Here is a 9,868-nt window from a genome sequence, read left to right as displayed (position 1 = left end):
GGGAGGCGAGGACTAGGAGCATGGCTGCAGCCTACAGGCACATGCGCGCCGGGCCCGGAACGGTGGCCAGCGGCGAGTCCGTCGCTAGAGCTTCTTCGATTCATCCGAAGGAGGCCGCAAGTCGCTGGCGTACGGCACGTTGTGATGTCGTCCTATTTGAATGTTCTGGCCGACGTGGCAAGTGGATGCGGTAACAAGGACCATTCGCTAGTAACCTTTTTAATTACATATTTACTTCTCCTCGGGTGATTGAAATCTTGCAATCCATCAGTAATCCGAAAAAGCTAAGGCTTACCTAGATGATTTGAATCTCCTCCTCTCTTTCTTCTTCAACTCCCACAAGATTCCGGCGAAATTAGTGCTTCGGAATCAGTATAGAATAAATTAAATTAATGGATTGTGCATCATACACGTCTTAGCTGTTCTCTTCCCGTTGCCGCCAGCGAACGTGTTACCGTCATACCGTGCATGTGTTATGCGCTCGCTGGGCCGGTTTTTATGGGCTTTTGGGCTGTGCGATGACTAGAATAATTTGGGCTGGGCTCATCGGCCGTGGCGTAGGCGCCTCGGTAGCGTACCGGCTTTTCTTCTTCCTTTTACTAGTGCATGACACGCGCTATCGCGCGCGATCATGGGGGTATTGTATCAATTTTTTTTAATTTTTTCCTTCAGCGTTTATTGGTATCTGATTGTATACAGGGATGTAAGGTAATAACTGTAACAGAATGAAGTTTATTAATGTAATAAACTGTGAATGAACATTAGTGCCGTTGGTCAGTGATTCAATCCATTGGCTATAACTCGCCATGCAGGTTTCAGTGGGTCGGTCCAACTACCCGATACCCAAAACTTAAAACATGGTGTTACTACCCACTCTTGCCGAGCTTGTCCTTCTTGCTGCTGTGCTTCCCGCGCAAGCCGAGCAGGCCGTGGCGCTGCTTGCCGCCGTCGAAGCAGCAGCAAGACCGGTGTATGACTTTTCTGGCCGATTGCTCATGATATGTTCATACTTCTTTATTCTAATTCCAATGTTAATAATTCTCTAACCAATTATGCAACCTTTATTTTTTATTTCTTTTAGAAAAAAGACAAGCTAGCAACCTTTCTTTTACTAATCCAATGATGCCTGTTTTCATGGAAAACAATCAAATGAGTGACCCACGCCGCAACTTCTACAAACTAGCAAGCTACACCCTGTTCCTATTCTGCATTATTATGCCGTGGACTAAAAGACAAGATCATATAGAGTGGAATACAAAAGACAAACTACCTGGATTAATGTAGTGAGTGAACTATACGGTAGAATTAAAGCTTGGAATAGGGGTGGAGTATAAGTTAGTGTGGGTTTGGTGCACACATGGTGCACATGCACACACACATTTTAAGTTTTAGAATCATAAATAAACCATGAGCATACATATTCTTACTACTATCAGTTTCAAAGAAATTCCAGAGTCCAACTTGCTAGTTTGATATTGCGATGAGGAGGTAAAGTGCCGAAATTGAATCAATTAGAGGAATGAGCCTGGAACATGTTAGTGTGATATTGAGAATGTTGAGGTCTATTGCCTGTTAGAAAATAATGCATAATCCAACTCTCTTTCACTCCCGAAATATGCAATTTTCTAAGTCCATTGTTCATCTAACTTGTAGGCTGAGCACATCATGGAGATATCTCCTGTGGCTACCCCTCTAGAAACTGAGGAAGCGCTCTCTAGTGGTTCTCCATCAGCAAGGACTCAATTAGTGACTTTCGGAGCAGGCTAACCACGGACACAATTGAGGCACTTATTTGCCTCCAAGACTGGCTGCGAGCAGCAAGTAGGAAATATGTATAATTAGTATATATGGTGCTTGTATACAAATTTACTGTTTTATGTTTGTATCCAAATAATATAACAAACTCTATTTGTTAATGTTGCAGCTCCTTCTTCTGAGACGATTCTGGTTCAAGTTGTGGCACCACCGGTGAGTAACAATTACCAGTTAACCACCTCAGAATGTTTGTATACTGGATGCCTGGAGGCATCTTTTTATAAAGTTTGGTTTGGTGCTTGTTTACCCTATTTTTTCTTGCTGAATTTTAATTGACTAAAGTAGAGTGATTGAGGAGTTTCAGAGAGATTGTTTACTTATATGGTGCTTGTTTGCTTATGGTTGGCGTTGCTGTTACAGGTTTACAAATCTTCAACCATTGCCAATCCTGTGAGTGATGTTACAACAGATCTCATAGAAGATGATTTTGAAGAGGATGCTTACTTTGTTTAAGTTGGCATTTGTTTGAAATTCACACTATTCATGTATATATGATACGAGCGTCAAAAGCTAGCAATGGAGCATTGGTTGCCATTAGCATCACAAGGGAACATGTCGTCAGAGCATATTGGTTGCAGCTACCTGTGTAGATGAAAGATTCTCTAGTTCTTGGTATTAATGTATTTTTCATTGTCGGTACCCCAGGACTGGGGTACCCCCTCTAGCTGTGTCAGGCAAGGATCTTGTAGTTATACTTAACTACATCCGAACAGCCGGACCCCTGCAGTCCAGAGTCCTGTTCTCCCAGCAGCGGCCCAGACTGTTCCACAGTTGGGAGAGGTCCGGAGACACCACGTGTCTCGGAAGAGGCAGGAACTCGTGCCCAAGCAGCCGGGGCTCCGGACCTCCCAAGGAGACCGGACCCCCGCAGGGTCCCGGACCCCTCATGGAGTCCCGGACCCCCTGTATAGTAACCGGACCCCTCACTAAGGGAAGAGATCGACCCCCCGCGTCAGGGTGGTCCGGGGCCGCCACGTGTCTGCAAGACATGGCCGTTCGGGTTTCCATACCAACGTTCACCCACCATTGCATTTATTGCGGTAGGTGAACGTCTGCATTGATATGACAGAAGCTGAGGCGTTTCATTGACCCAGGGGATATTATTGATCGCGTATTACCAAGGCAGTGGAGCCGCTGGCGCCGCCCATACTGCGTCTGCCAGATGGATACGACGGCTCAGCTTCGCCCATTATGACGCTACATAATAGCCTCAGCAGGCCACGCCGCAAGCTACGCTACTCCAACGGGCGCCTAGTTGACGGGACAAGAAAAGACCCCCCCTGAGTCAGGAGAGCAGCAGTAAAGATTCGCTACTACTGTAGCCACAGTCACGTTGGGCCCACCTGTCGGGGCACCAACGCCCTATGTATCCGCTCCCCCTTGATCTATAAAAGGGGGGGGGGACGCCGCTAGAAAACCTCAGGCTGAGCAAGAGCCAAGGCCAGCAGAGGATAGGTTCATACACACTACCAAGAACAATACATCTCCCAGTGGACGTAGGGTATTACGCTCCGGCGGCCCGAACCACTCTAAATCGTGTGTTCTTGAGTCCCCTTTCTCAGCGTAGATCCAGCCCATCGCCTAGTACTTCCCCGAGTACTCCCTCACAGGGAATAGGCGGGTGCGTTCCGCCACCCGGCTGTGGGTACCACTAGAATCCCCACGACATTCATTGTCTGTACTTATTACGTCTTGGAATTTAGATTTTGTGGAACGCAATGGTGTCTCTTAGTTATCTCAGTTTAAAATTTTTAATGCTCTATGTATCGTGATGTATGGTCCATGAGCCTGTGATAAATATATGGTCTTGTGTAGTATGAACGCAGCAGACAACGCATGCACACAAGAGCTAAAAGCAAGCAGCGCATGTACACAGGAGACGTGTAGGTGCTGACCTATTGGGTCAACTGGTTCCACTGGTTTTAGGATTGAGATTTTATCGGGCCAACCCAGAACCAATTAACAGATAAATGGGTAGTATGGGTTAGTGTTTGGGTCAACCAAAGCCAACCCACTTGCAACCTGAGCTATAACCCATGTGCAAAAGCATGAATTCGGTCTCTTAGGGTGGGCTGGTTTATTGGGCCTGTCCTATAAGGACCCCATCAACAGACTTGGCAGAAATGGAGTCAACGAGGCCAAGGCTAGCGCTTAAATGTTACTTAGTAATATTAACTGTGTGGTAATAGATGCTAAAAAAACCTGTGTCGTAATAAGGACGGAGGGTGAAAAGGAAATGTCAATGTGAAGCAGGAGCTGATAGGCAGTGTTTTCTCGATTGCCATACTTTCTGAACGGACCTAACATCATTATGATAAGTAGCTGATAGCATTAGGGATGAAAACGGTCGGAAACGATCGGCGAAAGACTCCACCATTTTCACTTTCATATTTTTTTCATCGAAAACGAAAGCGGTACGGTATTTTTGAAAACGAAAATGACGTCGGTATTCCGGTAATTTCGAAAACGAAAATATACGGTCGAGAACACATCGATAACGGTCGAAACCCATCAAAACGATATTTAAAAAACGATAAACATATCAAACAATAGAGCATAACATTAACTATATGACTTGACAATCTCATATGCAAGTAGTGAAGATTCGATTAAGATATTAATCCAAATATCGAACCAATCCGTGATAACTGATACATAGTAGCATGCACGATAGTATGACACAAAGTTGCACACAACATAAATGACATAGTCATATATGATAATTAACCAAATTCAAATAGAGACTAAGACTAGCATGCCATTAAAAATAGTGCTAGTGCAGGGCTGTAGGCTGTCTATGCCTACAGCTGAACCTCCGCGAGCTATTGGGGCAGGAAAGCATGTGTTGAACTGGGCTTCAAATACGGTAATACCGGCGGTAAATTACCAGATAAATACGGTAATTTTCGAAAACGGTCGGTAGAAGCTGAAATCGGATAAAATTACCATTTTTGTTTCCGTATTTTCGGTAGCCGTTTTCATTTTCGTTTACACCAGAATCTCGGTAAAATCTCGAAAACGGTTCCCGGTAATCGAAAATTTTCGTTTCCTTTTCAACCCTAGATAGCATAGTTTTTTCATTTTTTAGACCAGCATACAAAGACATAAGTTCTACTCCCTCTGTTCCAAAATGTAGGTCGTTTTGACTTTTCTAGATTCATATATTTTGCTATGTACATAGACATATGTTATATCTAGGTGCATAGCAAATACTATGAAACTAAAAAAGCCAAAAACGACCTACATTTTGGAACAGAGGGAGTAGATAGCAAATTACAATACTCAATATTACACATTAGTTGTCCATAGATAAGTTTTGAATAACTGAATACTAAGTAGGTGGATGCTTCATATTGGTAGGTTGTTCAGCTACTTTAGAGTATGGCTGGTAGTAGCGGTAGATGCTTGACAAAATGATGGTCACATCCACATTCTATCATGTAGGAGGGTCTGCAGCTGAAATAATTCTGAAAATGCAATCGTAGAGCAAAGTTGGGGAAAAGGAAATCTAAATATTGATTAATCACCTTGTAGGATTGACCACCAATGTAGTCATTTCTCTGCGCTGAAGAATTGAAGCTGGTGTGAGTTGTCCTTCTGGTAGTATTTCTATTTGCACATGTCAGATCAGGAATGGCTTAAATGTCTTGTAAAGGGAAAGTGGTGTATGAAAACAATAAACTACCAAATTAGAAGGTGAAAAAGTGAGGCAGCATGAGGGAGAGGTGGGAAAAGGCGCACGTGCAACAGGTCATTGAGGTGATTTCATTCTCACTTATACTGGGTTTGACCTGAGGATCACTAACCTGTATTATGCTTCCAGGCTATACAGACGTAAGAGCATATCCTTCACAGAATGACATTTAACAGGCTATACAGGCTATACAGTGGTTTACCTAGTCATGCGCGCGACGCTCGGCATTGTTGCGGCCGGAGTAAACGAAATATTTACCACCGGCGCAGTTCCCGAAAAGCTCGGCCACGCCTGCGATTAATGCGCGCACGTCAGCTCAGCTTCCGCCTCGCTTCACGCGCGCGGGCGGCGGTTCGGATCCCGCCTTTTCTCACTTCTGTTGGTTATCCGCCCTCCCTGACAGGTGGGCCTGGGCCCCCTTGCCATGGAATGGGCGGTTAACACTAGGTGCGGACGTCGCTTGGGTTCCAGCGACGGTTCCGGGGCGCGCCGGTTGAGTCAGGCTTTATAATGGGGTGTACCGCATTCCGCGGTTACTTTCCCGCATTCGTCTTCTCCCTCCCAACCTTTGCGCCCCTTTGCCTTCGAGCCTCCTTTGCCCTTTGTTCCCTCGCGCCGGCTGCCTCTCATCTCCTCTGAGCAATGGCATCTCTTGTTCACCCCCGCCGATACCAGACCGAGGGAGAGTTGAACACAGTGCGCCGTCTGCTGGGATGGAACGCTCAGGAGACCGGCTGGGGGGTGCGAGCAGGCTCGGTTCCCCTTGGCAACCTCCGCGCCGGGGAGTTTGTGCTATTCATCTCGCACATCTCCACTGGCGTGGGACTGCCGATTTCTTCGTTCCTGCTGCTGCTGGAAGACTTCGGCCTCCAACTTCAGCATCTGACGCCGCACTCCCTCCTCCTGACGTCCATCTTCGTGCACCTATGCGAGATGTTCGTGGGAGTTTAGCCCTGCGTCATCCTCTTCCGCTACTTCTTCATTCTGGTGAGATCCGGAAGGAGCAAGGACGAGGTGGGAGGGTACTACTTCCAGGTGAGGAGTGACCTGGCGACTCCTTACATTCCCGGCCTGGCTGGCGGGAAGTGGGAGGAGTGGCGCAGGGATTGGGTGATCGCCACCACCGAAGCCAACGAGCGCCTTGTCCTGCCGACCGCGGGGCCCGCCTCCGATAAAGCATCCTGGAGGGCCAAGCCATCGCTGCAGCCGGAGTTCGACTCCGTGCTGGATAAGATCAGGTCGCTGGCAGGGAGCGGCCTCACCTCATGGCACGTGCTCGGCGACTTCGTGAAGCGCCGGATCGCCCCCCTAAAGCAGCGGCCGCGACCGGCGTGGAGCTTCACCGGCCTCAACGATTGCAGCAGGACCCACCGCGGGGAGGGAAGCGATCTGACCCAGGAGGCCTTGGAGGTCCTGGTGCGGAACGTGACGGGAGACGCCTTCATCCCAGAGAACCTGATCCTCCCGCAGAGCATAGTCCCCCTCTGCGAGGACCCGGCGAGGGTGGCGGTGCTGGCAACCCTGCCGACTCTGGACGACGGGGGACTGGCCCCACGCCAGACCGGAGGCGATGCGAACCGCGGGCTCCGGATCCCAGGTGCATCCGGGGATCAGGCCATACTGAGCGCTGCGGGATCCGGCGCCACCACGAAGGGGAAGCAGGCCGCGGCTAGCAGCGCGGCCACAGCCGACTCCAGCCGGGCACAAGACAGCTCCGGTGCATCGTCGGGCGACGGAGGCCGGCGCAGGCTACTCCGGGGCGACGGGACCCTGGTCTCGGAGCCCGCCGCGAAGCGCCAGAGGTCTTCTGAGGGCGCGGGCCAGGGTAGCTCCCGGGCTGCCGGCCCCCACGCATCCTCTGGGGCGACTGCACCACCACCATCGCCGCCGCGGAATTCCTCCCGCCGGCAGCAACAGCAGCAGCAGCAGGAGCAGCCGCAAGAGCAGCGGCAGGAGGCACGCGGACGGCAGCAGCAGCAACAGGTGCGTCCCCGGGTTGCGCCCATGCCGCAGCCGCAAGAACAGCAACAACGGGTGCAGGCCCGGGTTGCGCCCGCATCGCAGCTGCAGGGGCAACAACAGCAACAGCAACAGCAGCAGCCGCAAGAGAAGAGGCCCGGGCTCCGGGGACGCTGGGTACCCGGTACTGCTGGGTTAGTGTCATCCTGCTCTCCTGCCTTGCGCTGGTGTTCTGTTTGTTCGCTTTTTTTGTTGATGGCTTTTCTGCTTTGCTACCAGGGCTTCCCGCCCCAGCGGTTCTTCTACCACCGTTGGCACATCAGCAGGTGCCCGGGCGGCGGCGACCTCGGCATCGTCAGCGACGGTGGCAGCAGGTGCGGGACCCTCAGGTACGGCGTCCTGCTGCTTACTCCGTGGCACATGATGCGATGCTGACTGTCATACCATTTCCAGACTCTGCAGTGCTCAGTGCAGCAGCGGCGGCGGCGGTGGCGCCGGTGCTGGGTGCAGCCGCACCCGACACGGTGGTGGAGGTGCCAGTAGCAGGCTCGGCCGCGCCACGACTTCGGCGGCAGCGGGAGTGGTGCCGGAGCTGGGCCCAGCCGCGCCCCAACTCGGCGGCCGGCAGCGGGGGTCGCCCGAGCTGAGGCCGCCGCGCCCGACTCGCCGCAGGGGGGCCGCCGGAAGGGGTCCGGGCTGCGCCCGACTCGCGGCAGAGGGGGCGCCGGGCTGGGCCGGCCGCTCCCGACTCGGCAGCAGCGGGGGCGCCGGGAGCTTGGGCTCGGCCGCACCCGACTCGGAGGCAGCGGGGGCGAGGAGCGATGCCCTGCCGCGCCGACTGCAGCAGCGGGGGCCGCCGGGAGTGGGCTCGGGCGTCCCGACTCGGGGCAGCAGGGGGCGCCGGAGCTGGGCTCGGCCGCTCCCGACTCGGCAGCAGCGGGGGCGCCGGAGCTGGGCTCGGCCGCTCCCGACTCGGCGGCGGCGGAGGCGCCGGAGACAAGTGCCGCAGCGGAAGCCCCTACCTCCAGCTCCGGTCCTGTTGCGGAGGAAGAGTTGGAGGTGGTGTTTGGCAGGCGGCTCCTGCAGCTCCAATCCCCGGAGGAGGATGCGACTCCGCTTCCTCAGGTGCTGTTGCGAGTTCGGCGTTCGATCGAGGAGGCAACCTCCTCCGCCGAAGTGGCCTTCCAGCGGGAGTGGTCTGCGCTGGAGAGCGAGCGTCAGCGCCTCTCCGACTGGCACACCCGCCTGGAGGCGCTCACGAAGGCTGAAGCCTCCCACGCCGCGGAAACTCGGTCAAAGCTCAAGGCGGACCAAGAGGCCTACCGAGTCAACCTTAAGAAGGTGTTTGACCGAGAGCTCGCGGTGTCAAACCGAGAGAAATCCTTGGCGCAGCGGGAGCAATACTTCACCCTGGAGGTTGTTGGCTTCGCTGCTCAGCGATCCGACCTCGAGGCCCACCTCGCAGCCCAGCAGTCAGAGCTGGAGACTCGCAGCGAGGACCTCGAGCTCCGGAGGCAGGAGCTCGACGTCTTCTCTGCGACTCTGCAGGGATGGCGCGAGCAACTGCAGGAGAGAGCCAGCCAGCTGGCTGCCGACGAGGCGGATCTGGAGGAGGGCCGGAAGTCCCTCGCCAAGCGGGAGGCCCACGCCACCGGCATAGAGAAGGAGCTCGGGCGCCAGCGAGAGTCGCTCAAGAAGCTGAAGGCATATGCAGAGCAGAAGAAGGTCAAGCTGGAGGAGCAGTCCCGCGAACTCGAGGAGAGGTCCCGCGAGGTGGAGGTGGCCAAGGCGGCCTTGGACACCCAGGTGCAGGAGGCTGTCCGGGAAGCGGTCCGGAAGCATCAGGAAGACCAGTGCGTCGAGGCCCAGCGGATTGCTGACTGGGCAAGCGAAGCAAGCCTGGCGCTGGTGCCACTTGGTCTGAGCCCGATCCAGGTGGCGGTGCCGCCAGCTTCGGTAGCTGACGCCCTCCCGGTGCTGAGTTCTGCTTCGGATAGGCTCCAGCGCCTGGGGCCAGTCCTTGCTGGACAGCTTGAGTCCGAGGGCCGCGAGCTGATCCGGCTGGTGGCGGAGCACATCCTGACCTGCCTCCGGAGCTACGACCCGACCATCTCGCTGGCGCCCGTGATCGATGGCCCTGTAGCGGAGACGGAGGCCGCCGCTCGGGACAGCGTGCGGGAGGTCGTTGACTTCGTCGCCGCCTACTTCAAGCGAGAGCCTGCGGACCCTTAGGCTGGGAATTGAATCTTTTTTTCCTTTTGCATTATGTAACAAACATTATATTAGTTGAAAGTTTTTGAAATAGAAGAAACTTCAACTTAGCTGTTTGTCGGTTGTTGATTTGCGGTATGCGGCACCCCGGCGCCCTGGCCCCCTGGCGGATAGGTTCAGTTGTTTGGA

General features: G+C 53.3%; 2 long non-coding RNA genes across 2 annotated transcripts; one reads left to right on the top strand and one right to left on the bottom strand.

Annotated features, from left to right (window-relative positions):
* Positions 1 to 872: 872 nt before the first annotated feature.
* LOC120710808 lies at positions 873 to 2,438 on the top strand. Its single transcript, XR_005690019.1, has 3 exons — positions 873 to 1,821; positions 1,925 to 1,968; positions 2,176 to 2,438. It is a non-coding gene; the product is annotated as an uncharacterized LOC120710808 (long non-coding RNA).
* A 2,437-nt stretch (positions 2,439 to 4,875) lies between these two features.
* On the bottom strand, positions 4,876 to 5,686 carry LOC120710806. Its single transcript, XR_005690018.1, has 2 exons — positions 5,622 to 5,686; positions 4,876 to 5,424 (listed from the first exon to the last, which is right to left on the bottom strand). It is a non-coding gene; the product is annotated as an uncharacterized LOC120710806 (long non-coding RNA).
* Positions 5,687 to 9,868: the final 4,182 nt, after the last annotated feature.

This window comes from Panicum virgatum, chromosome 5K, assembly GCF_016808335.1.
Source record: "Panicum virgatum strain AP13 chromosome 5K, P.virgatum_v5, whole genome shotgun sequence".
Taxonomy (NCBI): domain Eukaryota; kingdom Viridiplantae; phylum Streptophyta; class Magnoliopsida; order Poales; family Poaceae; genus Panicum; species Panicum virgatum.
The sequence above is the reverse complement of the archived record's forward strand: the minus strand, read 5'-3'. Positions and strand labels throughout refer to the sequence as shown.